Source organism: Eptesicus fuscus, chromosome 9 (assembly GCF_027574615.1).
Source record: "Eptesicus fuscus isolate TK198812 chromosome 9, DD_ASM_mEF_20220401, whole genome shotgun sequence".
Taxonomy (NCBI): Eukaryota; Metazoa; Chordata; class Mammalia; order Chiroptera; family Vespertilionidae; genus Eptesicus; species Eptesicus fuscus.
In genome coordinates this window covers 88,202,262-88,225,459 of record NC_072481.1, presented here as the reverse complement: position 1 = coordinate 88,225,459, position 23,198 = coordinate 88,202,262, and the positions used below count along the sequence as shown (strand labels likewise).

Sequence of the window (23,198 nt, the reverse complement as noted above, 5' to 3'; positions counted from 1 at the left end):
AGTCTGTGGGTGTTGGTGAAGATTTGGAGGTTTCAGAGGAAAGAGAACCTTCTTGTTGAAGGTTAGAGAACCTCACTGCTGGGTTTGTGGTTTTATTAGGGAGTCCCTACTGGTCCATTCCATTCACTGGGCTTAGGAGGTAAACCAAGCACATAAGCTCAACACTAGAATTTCTCTTAAAGGCTCATGCACATGACATTTGCATCTTCTGACTTCCAAACCACATGCTATTTGCATCTGATTTATAAATTTTGAGGCCAACTTTGTCAAGTGTCAGTATCTAGGGATGTTAGACCATGAATCTTTCTGAGCATTTTCTCCCCATGACTCTATGAAGTTCACATTATCAATCAATGGTGGCAAACCAATATAAAGAGTGTTTAATTCATTACTATGTTGTCAGGCTTGGCAACAAATGGATAGACTCCCTGGTTATTGGAAACTTAATCTTCATCGCTCACCTGTCTGATACCAGCCTTGTTAGCCTGGCCAGCACATCACCAGGATTGCAAAATCCCCGACTGCTTGTGAAAACACAAACAGAGCTGCTGAATTTTCAAACAGCAGGACAAACCTGCCCTCCCTCAGCATGCCGACAGGTTCAGAAGTGCCTTTGACAACCATTCTCCAAGCTTGAGACAATTACATTTTTAAAAACGGGTTGTATTCTTTTTTTAATTACTAAAAAGTAATACCTGCAATTGACAAAAAAAGTAGAAAACATGGAACAACATAAAATAAAACCCACCAGAATCGCACTATCTAAAGATTGGCCCTGGAACATTTTGATAAATGTCTTTCTAGTCATGTCTATTGTAAACATGGGACTGGACAGCACAGACAGCTCTGCTGTCTGACTTGTTAACTCAGTATTTTTGTTAAATAATCTTAAAAGGGGAAATTATCTTTCTTTTTTAGTTTACTCAAATCCGTCCAGGAAAATAGCTATTTTATGTTAGGGATTCACATTGTAACACCCGTCTGTGTTCACCTGTGGGGCCCAGCATTTTGTTAAGAGAATTATCTTGCTATGCGGAGGCTTGTGCTGAGATTGCTGTTAGACGCAGAAATGAGTGATGGTGTGGGACAGGAATTAGTTATGGTGGGTAGAATTTGCTTATTCCCATTCTCAAAATACCTTTGGGAACAAGGATATCTCAGGCCTAGGACGGTAGCCTTCACTACCTAAGAGGGCCACCTGTGCATTTGTAAAACAATCCACACACAGTCATAATATTTGCTTAGCTGACTCGATACTCTACCCTCAGGACATTTTCATATTAAATACTCATTATTTCTTATACTTGTCCTTGTCTTCTCACCTGTCCGTTAACATGGATTCCCATTAGGCAATTCTATCGACGAGCATTTATTGAACACCGGCCGCACTGGAATTTTAAGAATGGCAACGATCCTGGCACTGAAAGCCTTCCCTGGAAGATGACTGAGATTAGAGCAGCGTGGTTTGGGGAGTCCATTAGCAATGGTTCTCGTTTCCTGGGTACAGTCAAGTCACCTGGGAAGCTATTGTGCTGAGGCTGCACCCCACACCGGTTGAATCAGCATCTCTGAAGATGGGACGCAGGCAGGTCACTTTTAAAGCTCCCCAAGCGATTCTGATGTGTACCCAGGGTGGAGAACCCGTGCCACAGAGAAGTGATTTTCATCTAATTGGCTGTGTATTAGAATCACCTGGTGGTGAGGTTTTAAAAAAATCAAACTACCTGAGCCCCACCCCAGAACAAATGAGTCAGAATATGGAAAAGGAGTCTGACAACTGTATTTTTTTTTCAAAGCTCCTTCAGATGATCTGATACACAGCAAGTGTTAAGAAGCATTGCTATAAGCAATTGTAGTGAAGGAAAAAAATCTAGATTTGAACCTATCTCTGGCCCTTTGGCTTTGCAAGCTATGCATGCCTGTAGAATGCTGGGCTATTTCCAGGAGGCCATCTGGGGTAATGGAAACAGCAATGGGCTGAGAAGTTATGGAGGGACCTGAAGGCATAGCTCAAGTCTTGGTTTACTATTGTAATGTTTGCTACATGATGTAAGACATCACATTACCTCTCTGGGTTGGGAGCCCCTGTCCACCTACCTACAATTTCTACCACATCTTGTATTTGCAGAATTTCTTTCTCCTCAATTGATGATTTACTGCGTTTTATTTGGTGACTATGGGCTCAGTGCACGAATTTGTGCACCTTGAAAGGAACTGTGGGCCACGAGGCTGTGGTGGGCACAAGGGTGAGCCTCGGCCCATCCTCCATGCTCCCTCCCGGCCCCTCCTGCCATGTCCCCCGGTCCTCTGCTCCACCATTCCGTTGCAGGTGCAAGTGCAGCTGGTGCCAGCAGTGGGTGCAAACGGGCGGGTTCTGGCAGCAGGTGTGAGCACCGGGCAGGATTGCGGCATGCAGGAGCAAAGAATTTTCAGTAACCACCAGAGGTTTACCCTGATGACAGCAACAGCGCCTTGCCTTGGTCTGGTGCCCCGCTGACCTGCTCCACCATCCCTCCGCGGCCAATGCCCGCCATGATCTGCACGTGCCCCCTGGTGGTCAACGCATGTCATAGCTACCGGTTGTTCGGTTGTTCCGCCATTCAGTCTATTTGCATATTAGCCTTTTATTATATAGGATTAGTGATGATCAAATTGCATATAGTTCTTAATGCAAGTGCTGAAAATATAAAATGCTTTATAATTATAATTCTTTCCAGTTATTATGTTGCTTTCCAGCTTAAAATTTGGAGACAAACTGCTCTTAAAGAGGCTGTCAAAGGATTGTGAAGGCAGTATGCTGAGTAAAGTAAGTCAGACAAAGACAAGTATTGTAAGCTGTTACTCATATGTGGAATCTAAAAAAGCTGAACTCAGAAACAGAGAGTAGAATAGTGGTTGCTAGAGGCTGGGTGTTGGGGGGATGTGGGGAGATGTTGGTCAAAGGGCACAAACTTCCAATTATAAGATGAATGAGTTCTGGGGATCTAACGTACAGCATGGTGACTATAGTTAGCAATACTGTTTTATATATACTTGAAAGTTGCTAAAGGAGTGGGTCTTAAATATTCTCAACACATGCACACGCACACACACGGTAATTATGTGAGGCCGTTGGGGGCTGGTGAGAAAGGTGAAGGGATTAAGAAGTACAAATTGGCAGTTACAAAATAGTCACAGGGATGTAAAGTACAGCATAAGAAATATAGTCAATAATATTTTAATAACTATGTATGGTGCCAGGTGGGTACTAGAATTATTTGGACAATCACTTTGTAAATTATATAAGTGTGTAACCACTATGCTGTACACCTGGAACGAATATAAAATAATGTCAAATGTTAACTGTTAATTGAAATGTGAAAAAGGTAATTATGTGAGTGCTAGAGGTGTTAACTAACCCTATGGGGTAGTCATTTTGCAATATATACATGTATAAAATCACCATGTTGTACACCTCACACTTACACAATATGATATGTCAAGCCTGGGTCCTGGGTGCCAGAGGGAAGCCAGTGCTGGCAGCCGGGGGAAGGAAGGCCTATTCTTGCACGAATTTCGTGCATCTCAACACAGCAGGCAAAAACCAGAGGCTCTCAAATACCATTAACTTGTAACATTGGACACCCGTGAGGTCTAAAATTTCATGCATTCATGATTTAGTATCGTATACACTACATAATCAACAATTTCCATTGTTTCACAGCACATTAACTAAGTTAACAGGAGAAGGGGCGCTGAGTCTCACAATGGTGCTCGCCATGAAGAAGGCGGCTGCAGAAGGTGTCGAGGTTACTTTTGAAGATCAACAAAAGATAAACAGATTTGCACGGAATACAAGCAGAATCACAGAGCCGAAGGAAGAAATTGACATAAAGAAGAAACAACTCCAAAATTTAGAAGATGGTCCTAGCTGGTTTGGCTCAGTGGATAGACCCTTGGCCTGTGAACTAAAGGTTCCCAGTTTGATTCCCATCAATGGCAAGTACCTCAGTTGCAGGCTTGATCCTTGGCCTTGGTCAGGGCATGTGCGGGAGGCAACCAATCAATGTGTCTCTCTCACATCGATATTTCTCTCTCTGTCTCTTCCCCTCCCTTCCACTCTCTCTACAAATCAATGGAAAAATATCCTTGGGTGAGGATTAACAAAAATAAAAACAAAATTTAGAAAGTGCTTGCGAGGACATCATGCTTGCAGATGATGACTCCTTAATGATACCTTATCAAATTGGTAATGTTTTCATTAGCCATTCTCAAGAATAAACACAAGAAATGTTAGAAGAAGCAATAAAAAAATTGCAAGAAGAAATTGATGCCTTAGAATCCAGATTGAAATGCATTCAGCGGATTTTAGCAGATTTGAAAATTTAGTTACATTCAAAATTTGGGAGCAACAAAAACTTTGAAGCAGATGAAAGTTAAACATTTTATAATAATTTTTAAATTTGTTTAATAAACTTAAATATTGTTTAAATGATCATTTCCTTTCTTAAATTGATATGGAAAGAAAAAAATTCTTTTAAAAAAATTATTTAATGGAAACTTGCCTATTTTCACAATTTGCTTCTTTATTTTATACTAGAGGCCCAGTGCACAAAATTCCCACAGCCCAGCCTGTGCCCTCTCACAGTCCAGGAGCCCTGCGATTGATTGCCCCAAAGTGGTAGGCCCCACCCATCCAGCCAGGGCTCCATGATGAATGGCCCCAGAGGGAGGCCCCGCCCATCTGCCATAGCCTGCTGGTCGGTGGCCTGGGCCTCCCACTTTGGGGTGATCGTGGAGCCCCCTATTTGATTGATCTCCCCACCAGCCAGTAGCCTGGGCCTACCTCTGCAGGGTGATCATGCGGCGATGGCCAAGCCCCCAACCAATTGCATTGCACCCGCCTTGGCTGGCCTGGCACCAGTGGGTGTCATAGCATGGTCGTCTGGAAGGTCATCCGGACGGTCATTCTGCTGTTTGGTCGATTTTCATATTACACTTTTATAATTATAAATTTTTAAGAGAAGACAGTATTCATCTATGCATTTTGTGTAATGATTATATCAACTGTGGGGGTTTTATGTCATGTTATTAAATCAGTTAAGCAATCTTATGTTTCTATATTATCATTTAGAATATGTTGTAATTTTTATCAGAAAATTTAATACTTGTGTCATAGTTTTTATGTCTATTTCAGTTGCTATTTAGAAATGGTGAAAGGACTCTAGAAAGATCTAATCCTACATCTGTCTACTTTACTCGTTTCACACCTAAACCTTTGTTATATACTAAAAATGTATTTTTTGTTTAAATATATGCAATATCTATATATCTATATATCTATATATATATATAAAAGGCTAAGTGACCAACTGTTCATCTGTCTGACCATCCGACCAACTGGCCGGCCAGTACATATGACACACACTGGCAATTTAAAAATAAACGTTGACTCATGCATGTGCGATATTTGTTCCTGTCTGACACTGCACTCCCATTTAAATTAATTCAAAGACAGTTTCCGTGATGCCAGCATTTGCAATGACTCTTAATAAATCACAAGGACAAGCTCTAGACAAAGTAGGAATATTCCTACCTGAACCCGTTTTTGGACATCATCAGTTATATGTTGTTTTCTCTCGAGTTCTAAGAGCATGTGACGTTAAAGTCCAAGTTGTAAATACTTCATAAGGGAAATTAGTCAAGCACTCTGAAAGTGTTTTTACTCTTAATGTGGTATACAGGGAGATATTAGAATACGTTTAATCAATTTATCAGTCATTGTTTTTTATCAATGTTTTTATATCATGTCTTTGTTGTTATTGTTTATTTATTTATAAATTTATATATTATTTTCATATGCATTTTACTAATTTTCTTTAATCTCTGACACTTCTATTATAGAGAAAGGGCAAATAGCGATATTAAAATATTTCTTCTAATTAATTTCCTTTCAATGTCAATGAATCCGTGCACCAGGCCACTATTATATTATAGCTGAACATATATATCTCTGAACATATATATTAGTTGCAGGCTCAATGCCCAGCCTCCAACCAGGCGCAAGCAAGAGGCAACAAATTGATGTGTCTCTCTCACATCAATGTTTCTCTCTCTCCCCCTCCCATCTTCCCTTCACTCTCTCTGAAAAATCAATGAAAAAAATATCCTTGGGTGAGGATTAACAATAACAACAACAACAAAAGCCTTTACCTTAAATAAAGAGTTCATTTATCCTCCCTCCCCACCCCCCCAAAAAAAACACACACATCAAAAGGGGGGCGCTACTGTGAACAAAGATGTCACAGAGAGCACTCAGTTCTGTCAGGGGACTGGTTTCACAAATAATTCTACAAAAAGACAGTAGGGGAATAAGTTAAGTAATAGGAAATGTTTACAAGCTAAATGTGTGATGATGACTTCAAATCGCCATTTGGTTAAGCTTCTTGTTACTGATTTTAAAAACTGCCAACACACTCTCCCCCACCTGCCCCTCAGCCTATGATCGAAACCTCCCTTCATTTGTATTTCATTCATTTCTGGTTGTGCTGAAAAATAAACAACCAGCCCATGAACTCACTTCTCAAGAAGTATTTGCACTTATAAAAAACTTTTTAAGGCATAGAATGGGTTTCTTACTTCTTAAAAGTGTGTTTCTAGCACTGTTAAAAACTTGCATTTACAAATAGTTGCTAAAACAATTCCTCTGGATTGTTCCAGAAGGGCGATAGTGAGACTTGGGTTATGATGTTGATCAGATCTGGCTTCTTTCTTTCCTTCTTCATCAGAGGCTAACTTTTCCTGGCTGCAGCTTCTTTCTTTTCTGCAGGTGAATCTTCTATACCTTCTTGGTTGGTCGTTTTGGCTCTTTCCTTTTGCTCCCCTTTCCCCATTGGTCTGCACTTTTTTTGCCAGAGGATTTCTTTAAACATTAATTTCAACATTTGCAGGAGCAGTTTGGATGGTGTCTGGCCAGTCTCTCCTTGGGCTCCCTTCCCTTACTGCCTCTTGAGCTGAACTCCCCTCTCTCTCCTGGGCATCTCGGCAGAGGTTGTGGGGGGAGCACCTGGGTGTCTGCGGGGACAGCGCGGTGAGAGCCTTTGCAGAGCTGAGCTGGCTGGACATTGCTTCTCTGGCCACCCCTGAGCTGCTGGGCTCCTGTTTTCAAGCTTTGTAAAAGTACCAGAGCTCTTTTTCACTCATGAAATCTTGCACAGAATCCGACATGTAACAGAAGAAGAGAGGAGCTGGCCCTGTTGAAGTGGGAGTGCACTTTTGTGGAATGCTGATAAACATGACTTGAAAATCCCATGACTTCATCATGGAATGCTGCAAAGATTTTTACCTTTGAGTATGAAAAATGATAAAAATCCTTATTGTTTTTTCCCCACGAATAGGAATTACTTGTCCCTTCTGCTAATTCTGGAGATTGGAGAAAACAAGCTAAAGGGATGGACGCTGCCCGTGAAGGCTTTAGGAGCTGACAGCTCTGAGACCTGCCTCTAAAGTCAGGGAGCAGGGGCCTGGGTGCAACACTCTGTGGAAGAGGGCAGCAGTCAAATCTGAGGGCCTAGTAGCAAATATGGGACCTCTGGATTCCTGGGTTCTTTGCCTTCTTCATTCACGTGTTTGAGGTGGAGAGTGAGAGGAGCGTTTCCTTCCGCGAGTGTGGTTGTGATGCCGCTGTAGGAATAGATCTGGTTATCCCTGGTGATCCATCAAGAACCAAGTAAGACGAACAGAAACTACCCACTGAGCCGTTCCTATTAGGTGACCCATGACCTTGATTAATGACCACTAATCTCTATTCACTGTTTACCAGCAGGTTAGGAAGGCCTTTAATGATACCAGAGAAGAAAATAATTAGGAAAATACAGGCTGGTTGATCACATGACCTGTACAGGCCTAGACTTTTATCTGATCAATCGGTTTAGACTCTGCAGTAAGTGTAGCCCCATGCTTCCTTTAATTATGTGGACTAGTTTCTCATCTCCTGGGAAGCTCAAAACACTTGACTCATGAATAGGCACTCTTTCTCTTAATTGTGGTATTCTCTTAATTGTTGGTATTTTATCCATCAGTTACCTTCTTTAAAGAAAATACATATAGTTTTGAAACTGCTTGTTCTTTTATATAGATTCTACCATCAGTGAAATAGCCTTGAAATTTCTATATAGGCATTTTCAGTAAACTTTTTATTGAAGTATAATATACATACATAAATACATACAATGTATATACTCATAAGAGTACAGTTGGATGAATTTTCACCCACATGTATGCACTATGTCTCCAGGTCAAGGAATAGAATATCACCAGTCAGTCCCCACAGAAGCTAACTACTACCCTAATTCTAACACCATGCATACTAATATTGTCTGGTTTTGAATGTTTCTATTTTAATAGATGACCAGGCAAAATCTGCTCCAACAGACAAAGAGCTTCTTTGTTAGTACCTGTGCCTCAGCAATCATAATTCTAATGAATGCTATTTATTTTGCCTTTTCCCAGTGCCTTGTGAGTTGGACCAGCTTGATATAATGCCATAGTGCTCAAAGGCTAAAATGTCCTTCCAAAGATGGGTCAGTCTTTTGGTTTAATCATTTGTCCACTGAAGAAGGAAGATGAACATCTCTTTAGCAACTGGCGCATTTCACTGTTTGCTTATGGATCAATCTCAAACCATATATGTTTGAATATTTTCATTTTATGCACTCATACGCTTGCATACACACACACAGCTTCCTGCTATTTCCTGCCTTGACTTTTCTTTTTCTACCCTCAGTAGACAGCCTTCTCTACCCTTGGTGCCCCTAGCATGCAAACTTTCCTCAACAATCCTGCTCTCCAGAATTCATCACCTCTGTGCACACTGCCTTGAAATGGTTTTACTACTGATCATACAAAAGGCACATACAACTTTGGAGAATTCCTCTTTCACTTCTGCTTTGAATATAAAGAAAGGCTATAAGAAATTTAGACCTGGAAGGGGAAAATGAGTAGTAAAACCAGCTATTAGACTGTGTGGCTTTTTGTTATTAGCCTGAGGTTCAGGCCTGAGTTTTTGTTGAGTGAGGGTGTCTATATTTCTCTTTTTTTAAGGTTTGTGAAAATTTTCAGTGTCTATTTGAGCAAGCTAACAATATATGCTGGGGAGCAAGATCTCAAATGCTCTAGGGTGTCTGAGCTTATACAGTTGTTTGTGGAAGCAACAGGCGTCCCATTCATTAACTCATTTATTAATTCATTTTCTGATACTGTTATGTGCTAGGCATTGTGGTAGAAGCTGGACTTTCCAAGCAGGAGGTAGGGACAAAGACTTGGAAGCCCAAATAGAGTATTTATAGATCTGACATTTAGAGTACAAGAAACACCTAATTTCTTAAAATAGAGTATTGTTGCTTTTAATTATGCCATGCACATAATAAGAGCTCTAAATGCATTTTGGGATGAAGATAATAGTATTGTGCATGCTTCTCTTTTATAAATGAGTAAAACTCTGGATTGATTAAGTTTATAGGAATCCAGATCATTACTTCTCTTTTTTTAAAACAACCTCAATGACCTTTATTTTGAAAAATATGATTGATTAAAATCACTCCAGCTTCATTGCCATTAACTCTATTTCATAATTCAATGATACAATTCACAGTTATATTTTACTCAATACCAAAGGTTTTGCAAATTGACCTTTTCCTTTGAATTACAATTGCAAGCTGAAAAAATTGGATTTTTAGAGTCATGCAGAATTGCTTGCACTTTTGTTGGTATAACTCACTCAGAGATGTAGTTAGATGCCCCATTTCCCCAATTGGGTAACTCTTCCTCCATGTATGAATTCTGATGGACTCGTTTAAACCCAACACTCTAACATGAAAAACTGCTTAACACAATGGAACCCTAAAAGGCACATTTATGGCTTCAAAACTCATCATAACCTTTATCTATACTAATAAAAGCCTAGGTGGCCCTCGCACCCTCATGTCATCACAAGATGGCCGCCCCACATTGTCACAAGATGGCTGCTCCCATGTTGTCACAAGATGGGGGTCAGGGGAAAGCAGTTGGGGAGGACCAGGCCTGCAGGCGAGGGAAGTTGGGGGGGACCAGGCCTGCAGGGGAGGGCTGTTGGGGGCAATTGGACCAGCAGGGGAGGGTAGTTGGGGGCAATCAGGCCGGCAGGGGAGCAGTTAGGCATCAATCAGGCTGGCAGGGGAGTGGTTAGGGGGCGATCAGGCTGCAAGACAGAAGCAGTTAGGGGCAATCAGGCAGGCAGGCAGGCAGGCGAGTGGTTAGGAGCCAGCAGTCCCGGGTTGTGAGAGGGGTCCTAGATTAGAGAGGGTACAGGCTGGGTTGAGGTACATCCCCCCAGTGCATGAATTTTGTGCACTGGGCCTCTAGGAATGTTAATAAATTACTACATTAATAATCGAGGCTAACCTTTAAAATCTAGGAAGTAGCTTGACTGCTCAAGCTTGGTTAGTTTCTGATGGATGTTAGCCTAATCAGTTGACAATTGGTACAGATATCTAAAGATTGAGGCTCCCCACCCTCAACAGTAGGAATCACACCTCTCTATCAGGTCAGGGCAGGTAAAGAAAGTATGGAGATTAAACGGGAAAATATTTTATGAGGTCTCTTGTTTTCATTGAAATCCAAATCAAGAGCTCATGTCAATGTTTTAATTCAAAATTAAAAAGATAAATGTACTTAAGCTATTATTGATGAAGAAGACATGAACATAAGATGTTCTCCGTAATGGGAAAGGCTGAATGACACCTGATGTTTTCATTCATTCAACAGGCATATATTGATTACTTATTAGGTGCAGAGATGACAATGACATGATCCCAAATATATGTTGTTCATGTACGTTCAGTTTCTAATGTTTTACATTGCTTGTGGGTTAAACTCTAAAAGCTTGTGAACTAGCCAAGTACTAATCAAATGTAAATTAAAGCAGTGTGTTTAGCCAGGATCTGTAATATAGACACTGGAGTAGAATAGTGGTTTCAGCAGACATGTCTTCCTCTATATTCACTCTTGACCTGTGCTGGGTGGATCTGATAGCTGCACAAGTTTCTTCTGGTTTTTAATCAAGGTTTAGTGTTTGTTTGTTTGTTTGTTTTGTTTTCAGGAGACTTCATTCTCCACACCACAACTGGGTGCAGGGACACAACAGGACTCTGCGGATGATCTCGGTGGAGGCAATGTAAGACATTTTCACTGCTTTCACTACAGCATTCATTAATAGTTTGGCTACTTAGGTTAGGGATGTGATGCAGTCCAAAGCTGCCATGATGAGCTCCACCCATGCTCTGGGCCTCAGCTGTAACTTGACTGCAGATTTTCAGTTGGTGAGAGTAGAAGTTAATCTGTTCTAGATGGAACCCTAGGTAGGCCAACAAGTCCTGTTTGCATCATGGGTCTGGACGCTGGTTGGCAATCTGCTGAGCAAGGGCATGCATCCTTGAGCCTGATTCTGATAACATTTAGCTGCAGAGATCACATCAGTTGTGCACTTTAGTGACCCTTTGCCACTTCTCTCCTCAGGGTCAAAGATCAGGCACACTCCCCAGCTAGCATTGATCTCCCCCACAACATTACTTTTAAAATTAAACCTCTTTGCCAGTTAAGTAGCAACAAACTTTCTTCCTGGAGTCATAGCTTGCTGAATTAGGCTGCCCCTTCCCCTTTAGCTCTGCTATCATAGTAAGAATCATAGTCTACATTTTTGTATTGCTTATGCTTTCAAGTCTCATGTCAGAAGGATCTTTATGTCTCTTTAAGGAAGCATTAGATAGCTATAGGAACAAAACATTGAATAAGCTTTTCATGTTATGCAATGTCATATACAGTATTTTGTGCTTCAAATGATATCTTGTAGATTCATTCAGAGACACTCTAACCAGATAATATAGCCTTGCCTTTGATAAAATGCATAGAGACATACAATAAAAGGTTCAACAGAGAGCCCTAGCTGGTTTGGTTCAGTGGATAGAGTGTCGGGCTGTGGACTGAAGGGTCCCAGGTTCAATTCCAGTCAAGGGCACATGCCCAGGTTGTGGACTCAATCCCCAGTGGGGGTCGTGCAGGAGGCAGCCAATCAATGATTCTCTCTCATCATTGATGTTTTCCCTCTCCCTTCCTCTCTGAAATCAATAAAAATATGTGTGTGTTTTTAAAAAGGGTTCAACAGAGGACACATGGTGGGGGTTGGGTGGGGTGCTGGGAAGGCAATTCTCTTTTTCCCTTGGCAAACACTGTTATCAGTTGACAGTTTGCACATTTACAGCTTTGACTGAACTCAAATCTGTTAATTCCGATTTCTCTAATGTCTGGGATATGGAGAGGTAAGCGGCAAGTAAGATAAACTCACTGAGTTGTGTTTAAATGTGTCCCACTGAATCCACTCCTGTAAACCCCATTGACACCTGTTGTAATTACATTGCATATTCAGTGAGCTGAGAACCACTCCTACTTTTGTATTCCTGTTGAACACAGAGCACAGATAAAAGTCAGAGCTCTGCCTTAAATTTAGATTCCTCCCCATAAGAGAATTCTGGACTCAGAAGGAAAGGATGTCCCTTTAGAAGGTTACATTCTGTCCATACTCGACTAAGGGTCAGCAAACTCATAGATCAGTGATTTTTAGTCTATGGGACTTGGATGCTTTAGGAGAGGAGATTTTGTCATTGGTTTGCAAGCATCATCTGTAACAGTATAAAGAATGTTTTACATCTACATGTACTATGTTGATGTGCAATTGTGATTAATAAAACAAATTTGTTTAAAAGTATTGTTAAATTCATGAAAGTTTGTTATTGTATATTTCTCCATTGGTTACTGTCGGGAGCATAACTTTGCTCATGTGCAGATTTGTAATTTTTAAAATATATTTTTATTGATTTCAGAGAGGAAGGGAGAGGGAGAGAGAAACATCAACTATAAGAGAGAATCACTGATTGCCTACTTCCTGCATGCCCCCCAATGGGGATGGAGCCTGCACCTGGGTATGTGCCTTGACCAGAAATCAAACCATGACCTCCTGGTTCATAGGTCGATGCTCAACCACTGAGTCACACTGGTCTGGTGTAGATTTGTAATTTTAATTAAAAAATGGTCCTGGTAATTTAAAAGTTTGGGGTATATATTAGCGATCTATGTTTAACTCATGGATGCCTTTCTCCCAACTCCATAAGATATTAAGGTGCTGCCCTAGCTGGTTTGGCTCAGTGGATAGAGTGTCGGCCTGTGGACCGAAGGGTCCCAGATTTAATTCCCGTCAAGGGCAAGGTACCTTGGTTATAAGCTCCTCCCCGGTTGCAGGAGGCAACCAATCGATATTTCTTCACATCAATATTTCTCTCTGTCTTTCCCTTTCTCTTCCACTCTCTCTAAAAATCAATGGGGAAAAATATCCTCAGGTGAGGATTAAAAAAAATATTGAGGTGTTGAACATTATGAATCGTATAACTGGACCAAATATATGAGTCCTACTCTGTAAAACTCAAATATTCTTGACTGCATCCTTTTCAAACTCCTCTGTCTCTCGTCTTTTACAAGTCTTATTGGGAAAATAAGATATAATCACACAAAAATTAACAAGTTAAGAAGATGCAAAGAGAAAACATATAGCACAGGACCAATTGCCAATGCTTTGAGCTGAGAGGAAAGAGTAGGGGAAGGAAGGGGGAGGGAGAAAGGAAGAAGGGAGGAGTGGTGGGGGAGCATGTGTCACCTAGGAGTCTGGACACCAGGGCTGGTTTTTATGGACTCTTATTCCTGGTTCTGCTGATTATCATCTGAGCGACTATGGCTGGCTAACCTGACCCTGCTGAGCCTCTGTTTTATTGTCAATAAAACCAGGGTTAGAATACCTCCCTCACAGTGTTATTGTTAAGATAATTTATAACAAAATCTCTTGAACGATTTGTACTCCACCTGGTACACGGTATGTGCAAACTAAATGGTAGCTATTATTTGTTCTGTCGGATTGTCAATCCTGCCAGCTTTGAAAAGATGACATTTATTTTTGTTTCCTTAGCATCTAGCACAATGCCTGGCTCATACTAGGTTCTCAAAAAGATGTTTGCTGAATGAAAGGATGTACGGTATAACGGATTGATAGTAGAATGAATAAAAAGGTGAACCATGCATAGGCTTTGGAGATGTGGAGGTTCTCACGGAGAAGCAAGACCGAAGGTGGGCCTAGCAGAATGTCGGGAGAAGGTGGGACAGCATTGCAGTGGGGCGAGCATGAAGCAAAGTGCAGAGGCAGGAAGGCGAGATGTGTGTAGGGGGTGGATTGGGTACAGTTGCGGAGGGCTTTGAATGCCAGGCTGCGGAGCATGTATCTTACCCACTGACAGTGGGGAGTCGGTGCAGATTTTGAGGAGGAGAATGACATGAGGAGAGAACTTCTCAGAAGGTCAGTCTGGTGCTGGTGTATGGAATGCAGTGGAAACGGGAAATGGCAATCCATTCTAAGTGGGACACTGTCAAGTCTCTGGCCATGGAAATAAAGAGACAAAGGAAAATGAAGGAAAGGGCAGCAGCCCCTGTGTCCTCTCTATTTGCTATGAATTCTTAATGTTTTTGAAATATACAAGATGACAGTTTTTGAAAATCCCTGCAGGTGAATGTTTAGCTGGAGAGGAGACAAGCTAAAAGTGGAATGACGAGGAGTGTGGAGCGTGTGGCATACACTGAGTCAAGAAGTAAAGGTGTTTTGAGGACCAGGATGTTTGTGTGTGTTTTTCCCTCTTGGAGACTTGGGAAGGGAAACAGGGTTAGAGTTAGTGTGGGCAATGGAAATGGATCAATCTATGAAATTTGAAACTGAACTAGGACAACTAAATTGCCAAGAGACTCACTTGCATAGAAAAGGTGAATTGGAGGAGGTAGAATGAAGGGGAGTCTCACGGGGATGGGGAGACACAGCTGCCCGACTGCGAGGAGGTGGAGGGAAGGTGCTGGATGGCTCCCGCAGTGGTGAAGAGCACAGGTGAAGCCTGGTGGGATGAGAGCCACACTTGGCCACTCCCATTTCTCCTGTCACCTGAGTTGGCTTTGTGGATTGCCCCCTGCCACACCACTCGCACTTGATTAGGAGGAAGCAGGTGATGCCTGGGAAGTCAAACTGGGGCAGGCTGTCTGCTATTGCTGCATTTCTATGAAAGAGGTCTGTCTCTTTGTGGAGGAAGTTATTCTTCCCAGATAAAGGAACCATCTCTGGAAAGAAATACTGATGAAAGGAAGGAAGGAAGGAAGGAAGGAAGGAAGGAAGGAAGGAAGGAAGGAAGGAAGGAAGGAAGAGAAAGAAAGAGAAAGAAAGAAAGAAAGAAAGAAAGAAAGAAAGAAAGAAAGAAAGAAAGAAAGAAAGAAAGAAAGAAAGAAAGAAAGAGGGAAAGAAGGAGGGAGGGAGGGAGGAAGGAAGAGGAAAGGGAGGAAGGAAGGAAGAGGCAGGAAAGGAGGGGGCAAGAAGGAAGGAAAGGAAGTATTTTATTCTTAAGGGAATTTCATTCATTCATCTAGCATGTTTATTAAATTTAAAAATATCCACTTTCTTCTTTTTCTTCCAATAACTGCCGTGTTTACTAACTCTGACCTTTTTGCTGCAGCAACTCTCTCTGATCCATAATATACTGTTTTTCTCCTGCACTGGAGACCAAGCAAGAAGGGCATTTAGGTGGACCCCTCCCACCTTGATTTTATATTCTAAAAATGATAGAACATCCTGATTATTGAAGGTTTCTAAAAAATGTATAAAGAACCAGAGTGACTTTGGACCTCTCAATAGCACCTCTACAAAGAAAAGACAACGGAGTAATACTTCCAATAATCTGAGGGAAAATTACTTCCAAGCTAGCATACTATACCCAGCCTCACTGTCAATTAAGTGTGTGGTGCAATAAGGACACTTTCAGACACATGAGTTTTCGAAAAGTTTATCTCCCATGTACTCTTCTCAGTAAAGTTGATGGAAGAGGTGTGCCACCAAAATGAGGGAGTGAACTAAGAGAGTGAAAGGCATGGGATCCAGAAAACAGAGGATCCACCAATACACAGCAGGCAAAGCGAACCCTTAGGGTTGACAAAAGAAAAAATTCTGAGATGTCCTAAATTTAATTACAGCAGGCTGGAATGTGGGAGAAAGAGACTAGGCCATGTTAAGCAACCACCGGAGTGGAAACCAAAGAAGACTGACTGCTCACATTCCTGAATGTATGTTTAAACTTGGAATCAACTTCCAGGCAGCGATTTCAGCAATTATCTACAAAGAATAGCCAACCATCGGGCACCACTGAATCCTGCCTGTGCATGAATGTTCCACACTGTTGCCCACAACCAATCCAGAAGCATCAAGTATTCTTACTTACAGGCTGTTCACCTATCCCAGAGCTTTCCCTGCCTCTCTCTTTCCCATCCCCCTTATCTAAAGGCAATGTAAATTCTTTTTTAAAAAAAATATATTTTATTGATTTTTTGCAGGAGGAAGGGAGAGGGATAGAGAGTTAGAAACATCAATGAGAGAGAAACATCGACCAGCTGCCTCCTGCACACTCCCTACTGGGTATGTGCCAGCAACCAAGGTACGTGCCCTTGACTGGGATCGAACCTGGGACCCTTGAGTCCGAAGGCCGATGCTCTATCCACTGAGCCAAACTGGTTAGGGCAATGTAAATTCTTTTAAAACAACTTACATTTCTTCTCCACACTCATTTTATAAAAGAATCCCTTCAACCCCAAGACAATATCTTCTCCCTCTAGCACTGCTGCTGGGGGTTTAGACTGTAAGCCTCAGGACCTGGTCCTTTTTCTGACTAGCATATCTATATATATAAAAGACTAATACAATAAGTGACCATCTGGGTAATGATGTCACATAGCAACACCAGGTTTCCTCTCCCTAGCAACTAGCCTCCTTGCAGTTTCTTCAGCCCAGGAACATGACTTGCTTTATAGCCAGGTGGAAACATTTCACACTATAACCAAATGTCTGTGAAGCGTTTTCCCATGCCTCATCTCATTTGATCCTCACAGAAGTCCTGGAGTAGGTAGATAGGAGACTTGGTGGAATACTGTTTTCATTAGCTGGAAAAAGGAGATTTAGAAAGCTTAGAAACTTGACCCGACTGAAAAGAAGTAAGAAATGGTGGACCTTGAAAATGACTTCAGGTTTTCTTACTGGGCAGAATATAGTCAAACACTGCTGCAGTTAAATATTTTACCCTTTGCTCTCCCTGCGTGATCTACAATAATAATCTGCTTCATGTTGATATTTATTTCAGTGTTGCTGACAATTACCTGAAAGAGAAGTTGGGGTGTTTCACTGGGCTGGAAAAAGTTTAGCTAAATCAGAAAGCAGGTCTAATTAAACAAGTTTATCTATATATATAAAAGGCTAAGTTGACTCATGCATACATGATACATATAAAGCTCCCGCTGGCTCCAATTGCACGTGTGTGTTTCTATCTGTCATTGTTGATTGTAAATTTGGTTGACACTTCTATTATAGAGAAAGGGCAAATAGCAATATTAAAATATTTCTTCTAATTAATTTCCTTTCTTTTTTTTTTTTTTTAAATATATTTTATTGATTTTTTAATAGAGAGGAAGGGAGAGGGATAGAGAGTTAGAAACATCGATGAGAGAGAAACATCGATTCAGCTGCCTCCTGCACACCCATTACTGGGGATGTGCCTGCAACCAAGGTACATGCCCTTGACCGGAATCGAACCTGGGACCCTTCAGTCTGCAGGCCAACACTCTAGCCACTGAGCCAAACCAGTTAGGGCTAATTAATTTCCTTTCAATGTGCACAAATTCATGCCCTAGGCCACTAGTGGCTTAATAAACCTTTTCAGGATAACTTTTGACCTTGAAGGTTTTTGTTTAACAGGGTGAAGGTGAAAGTTCACACATATACAATGAAGAAGCAGGTCTGGAGAGCAATGAATTCAGATTAGAGCAAATCAGAATATTCCAGGATGGTGTTCTCTCCCTTCCTCCCTTCTTTCCTCCCTCCCTCCCTTCCTTTCTTCCTTCCTTCCTCCCTTCCTTCCTTCCTTCCTCCCTTCCTTCCTTCCTTCCTTCCTTCCTTCCTTTCTTCCTTTCTTCCTCCCTTTGTGAGCCTGCATTGCCTTTTTAAAATGTTTTATTTTTTTTTATTGAGGTACAATTGACATATAATATTATATTAGTTTCAGGTGTATAACATAATGCTTTTATATTTGTGTATAGTGTGAAATAATCACCACAATAAGTCCTAGTTAACATCCATCACCATGCATAGTTAACTAAACTTTTTTTTTCTTGTGATAGATACTTTTAGGATCTACTCTCTTAGCAACTTTTAAATATGCAATACAGTATTATTAACTGTAGTCAGCATGCTATACATTACATCCCCATGACTTATTTTACAGCTGGAAATTTGTACCTTTTGACCCCTTCACCCATTTGCCCACTCCCTAATCCACAACAGTAAAGGATTTCTTCAAGCAGGTGAAATAGAAGACCTGATGTGAATGTTTATGTTGAGAAAATATTTAGTCAACTAGGGGAGAGTTTGGGGACCAATTAATGATAACAACAGACAACTGAGCAAAAGAAAAGACAGTTATTACTCTAGGAGGAGAGGAAGTTGTAGGGGAAAGGTTATAATAATTTTACTACTTAAAAAACAATATAGCAGTATTGTTCACAATAACCGAAAGATGGAAGCAACCCAAATGTCTATCAATTGATGAGTGGATAAACAAAATGTGCTTAGACAACCTTTTAAAAAGAGGAAACTTTTGTCATGTGCTATAACATGATGAACCATGAAGACATTGTGTTAAATGAAGTAAGTCAGACACAAAATAACAAAAATTGTATAATGTGGTATCTGGAATAGTCAAATTTATAGAGACAGAAAGTAGAATAGAGGGTCCCAGGGGTTGGGGCAGGGGAGAGGGTGTTATTGCTTAATGGGTGCAGAGTTTCAGTTTGAGATGATGAGCAAGTTCTGGAGATGGATGGTGGTGATGGTTGCACAACATTGTGAACATTCTTAATGCCACTGAATTGCGCACTTAAAAACAGTTGAAAGGCTGAATTGTATGTTATATATATTTTATCACAATTTTAGAAATGAATTAAGAAAGAACTCTGTAAGGTGCTGTGCAAATGAATGGAATAATTACTATGTTTCTCATATTGATAAATATCAGATCTTGAAGATTCAAGTGTTAGGAATCTCTATTTCATTTTCAAAATCAGATATACAGCCACCTTTTACTTGAAAAAAATTGCTTACCTTTACCAAAAAGATTTATTATTAGAAATGTATGCTCTAACAAATAAATCTTCTATACATCTATCTTCCAAAGATAGCCTCTATGCCTTAAGATCACTAATATATCTCTTTTAACACAAAATTTTTAATGTAGAACATCTGACCACACTATATATATGACTTAATAATTGCTTTTAAAAATAACTTTACAATACATTTTGCCTTCTTTCTACATTCATGTCTATATAAACATACCTATTTTCTTAACATTTATTTTTAATAACTCTGGGATCAAGATGGATATCATATTATTTTAAAGCCCTCCTATAATGACAAGTCCCTCTGTAGTTAAAACATAAGTTTAACCCTTTGCACTTGCTTGCTTTTTTCTCGATTCCTTTATTCTACTTGGGATTTAATTTTTTAAATACCCCAGATTTTACAAAGTGTGGCAGTAGAATAAAAAACTGGAGTTTCTTCTCATACAAACTTATTTATTTGGATTTTTTTATATTTCAAATTATTGATACATTCAAAGAGTAATTTGCACTCGACATCCGAGTGCAAAAGGTTAAAAACCCTCCTTTTTATATTGCATATTTTCTCAGAGATACATTAAATATGAATATTGATTTTGGTTTTAAGAACACAGTAATTCCAATTTTAAATCCTAAAATTATTTTTTCTTTATTTAGTGAAGCAAAATAAAAGGCTGTTTAGAGACAATAGATAACATTTCTTCTGAGCACCTTGATGGGAAGACTCCAGATGCTTTGCTTGATTCCACTCTACTAGTAAGCCAAACTGCTAAGCACTTAAAACTTGAGTGAACAAGAGCAGTCAGGCAGGTTTAACAAGCATTGTGGCTCTCCACACCCACCTCTGCAAGACAGAACTGCTTCACCGGCTTGTTGAAACTGCTGTGGACTGTGCTAAACTTCTTCCTAAATTTGAAATGTTTCTGTCTGATGTTCAGTATGATTTAAATTTTTCAGGTTAAAACTCTGCAAATCAGTAAAAAATGCACAAATCAAATCCTTTCGGCTCTCCTTCTGATTTGCATGACTCTTTCTTGAATCCAACTGTTGCTAAAGGGAAGCCTTCTCACTCAGCGGTGAGCAGTCAGTTCACTAAATCCCGAGGAGCTGGGTAAAGAAGTGCGAATGGCCCCTGGGTTGCATGCTTTCATAAGGTTGCTGGGAAGAGCCTATGGGGACATGCCTGCATCCCCAGGGCAGGATTGTTTCCTCAACACGGTTTGCTGGTTGTTGTAACTGCTTCCATAAAATGGTTGCTCACTGCTTCTGCTCTGCCTCACCCTCTCTCATTCCCCATCCACCTTGTCTGCTGTTTGTCACTGATGTGACAAGTTCTAGAACAGGAGTGGATCGCTTGCATGGGATCTGTACTTTGTGACTTTGAAAAGAGCCTTAAAAAAAAAAAAGTATGCATCTTTTTAAAGCAATGCTAACAAATAAGGTTGGAAAACACTTCTGATATAATGCTAAATTAAGAAGCTGGACACAACTTTATATATCACTAATATTAATCAGTTAGGTAAAAAAAAAATCATTAAAAACCATAAACTAGAAGGAAATCTACTCAAAACCCTTAGTGTGATTGCCTTGTTTGGATGCTATAATTATAGGTAAAATGTTCTTAGCTTCTCTACATTCCCTTCTACCTTTCTGAGTATTCTACAGCAAACATACATATTTGTATGGGGGGGGGGGGTGGATCTTAACTTTACATTCATCCTTCTCAGCAAGCCTCTTACTTGATTTGCTAGTAAACTCTCAGCTCTAGCCTGGGTCTTGTCTCTCACAGGCTAACTTGGCAAGTAATGCAAATGTTCATGACCGCAGTTTTCTCTGTGTACAATGAGGAGTTTGAATAGAGTTTCTTCCTGTGATCTGTGATCTTACATGTCTAACAAAATTAAACTATTGCAGCAACCCTAGATTAGAAGAGCCAGTTGAAGCTGGGGATGGTTTTTGTTTTTCCTGGCTTTTGCTATATTTAGATGCTCACTTTTTGTGTTTTTGTTGGTTTATGTTTCATATTTTGTTTTCCGCTTTAGCTGTTAAGATAATTGAAGATAGGAACTAATTTGAACTCCCTTATGCCAACACTTCTCTCTGCAGCAGGGCAAGGGGGAATGTGCAATAAATCCTTCATGATGATAAAATGGTAATGGCTGTGGGAACTTGTTACTGCCTATGAATGTCTACATTTTGAAAGATGGCCACTTCAAAGACTAGGTTGCACTTTGTTTGCATTATACTCTACCCAAAGTTAGATATCAAATCATTTATGGTGTTGTTTACATTCTGATTTTATGTTGTTTGTATATGAATATAATTCCACTTTTTCTAAGTGATCAAACCTATATATTAAAAAAGCACACAACCAAACCAAAACAAAAACATGCATTATGATTTGAGGATGTCAAAAAAACAATCACCTCACTTAAAGGAATATGATTAAAATTAATGAATAATTTTTTTACATGACTTTTGCAAAACAGGCTGATTACTTCATACTTACTGCATTTCCAGACATGTTATGTGTTTAGTGTATGAAAATAATAGTTGATAGGATAGTTTCTGGGTTTCAAATTGATACCAAGTCACTGCTTAGAAAGGTGTTCACTCATGCCTGATTGGACAGGAATTTTGACATAGTAGAGAAGGCATGAAGCTAGAAACAGACAGAATTGTGACATTTTATTTATATTTTACTGGATTTATTGGAGAGACACCAGTTAATAAAATTATACAGGTTTCAGGTATACAATTCTACAGTATGTCATTTGTATATTGTATTGTGTATTACCACCCCAAGTCAAGTCTCCTTTCATCACCACTTATCCCCCCTTTACCTTTTTCTACTTCTTCCTTCCCTCTTCCCTCTGGCAATCGCCATTCTGTAGTCTGTGTCGATGAGTCTTCCTTTTTTTTTAATTTGCTCAATCCCTTCACCCTTCTCACCCAGCCCCCATTCCCTTCCCCTCTGACAGCTGTCAGTCTGTATCTCTGTATCCATAAGTCTGTCTCTACTTTGTCTTTTAGTTTATTTTGTTCATTAGATTCCACATATAAGTGAAATCATATGGTAATTTTCTTGTTCTGACTGGCTAATTTCACTCTGCACTGGTTGTTCAGTAGTAGAATTCTCACCTGCCAGAATTCTGATATTTTAGATATTAAGTAAATCAGGGAAGTTTCTTAATTTCTGTGGGATTCACTATTTTTTTTAAAATTAAAATGTGGGTTTGGGTGTATTTGGCAATTTGGTTGGGGAAATACTGGGGGGTGAGCATGGGAAGTTGTGGTCTAGGTACAGTGGGTGGGGAATGGGCTCCCACCAGGTTAAAACCAGTTTGACACCATCATAAATCTGTTTCAGTTACTGGCTGTCTGCATAGGGTTGCATTTGTAGAAAGAGTTCAGAGACTATACACGTTTTGAAAACAGCTGGTATAAAAGTTCTTTAAGTAGCTTTCATTTCTGAAATTCTCTATGGAATATAAATTTTGAAGTCCTTCAATAAAGGCTGAGTAGCTATTCATAATTTTCTTCACATAGATTAGCACATTACATATCCTTGTGGTGTTTGCTGATAACTGGGTTTACCAGCAATAACCTGTATCTTGACTTTATATTTATAGAAGTTTGAGTGTTGCAGTCCCAGCATTACAGTCCCCCACAGTCATAAGCTTACAAAATTACTTGGAGACTATACTAAAAAGGCTAACTTACTTGGCTTCTGTATTTTATTTATTGACTGTGTGGCTTGCCCACCAAAATGAATGCAAGTTTTTTTTAACTTGGTGGGAGAGAGGTCATTTGACCTCATCTGGCCCCTGTGTGGTGCATCACTGTGCTCACCGTCATCTGTAACCTTAATCTCCAACCTCTCCCATCTTGCAAAC

At 40.1% G+C, this 23,198-nt stretch overlaps 1 pseudogene; it reads left to right on the top strand.

Annotated features, from left to right (window-relative positions):
* The first annotated feature begins 3,746 nt into the window (after nt 1–3,746).
* Nucleotides 3,747–4,419, top strand: LOC103298104 (prefoldin subunit 4-like; annotated as a pseudogene).
* Nucleotides 4,420–23,198: the final 18,779 nt, after the last annotated feature.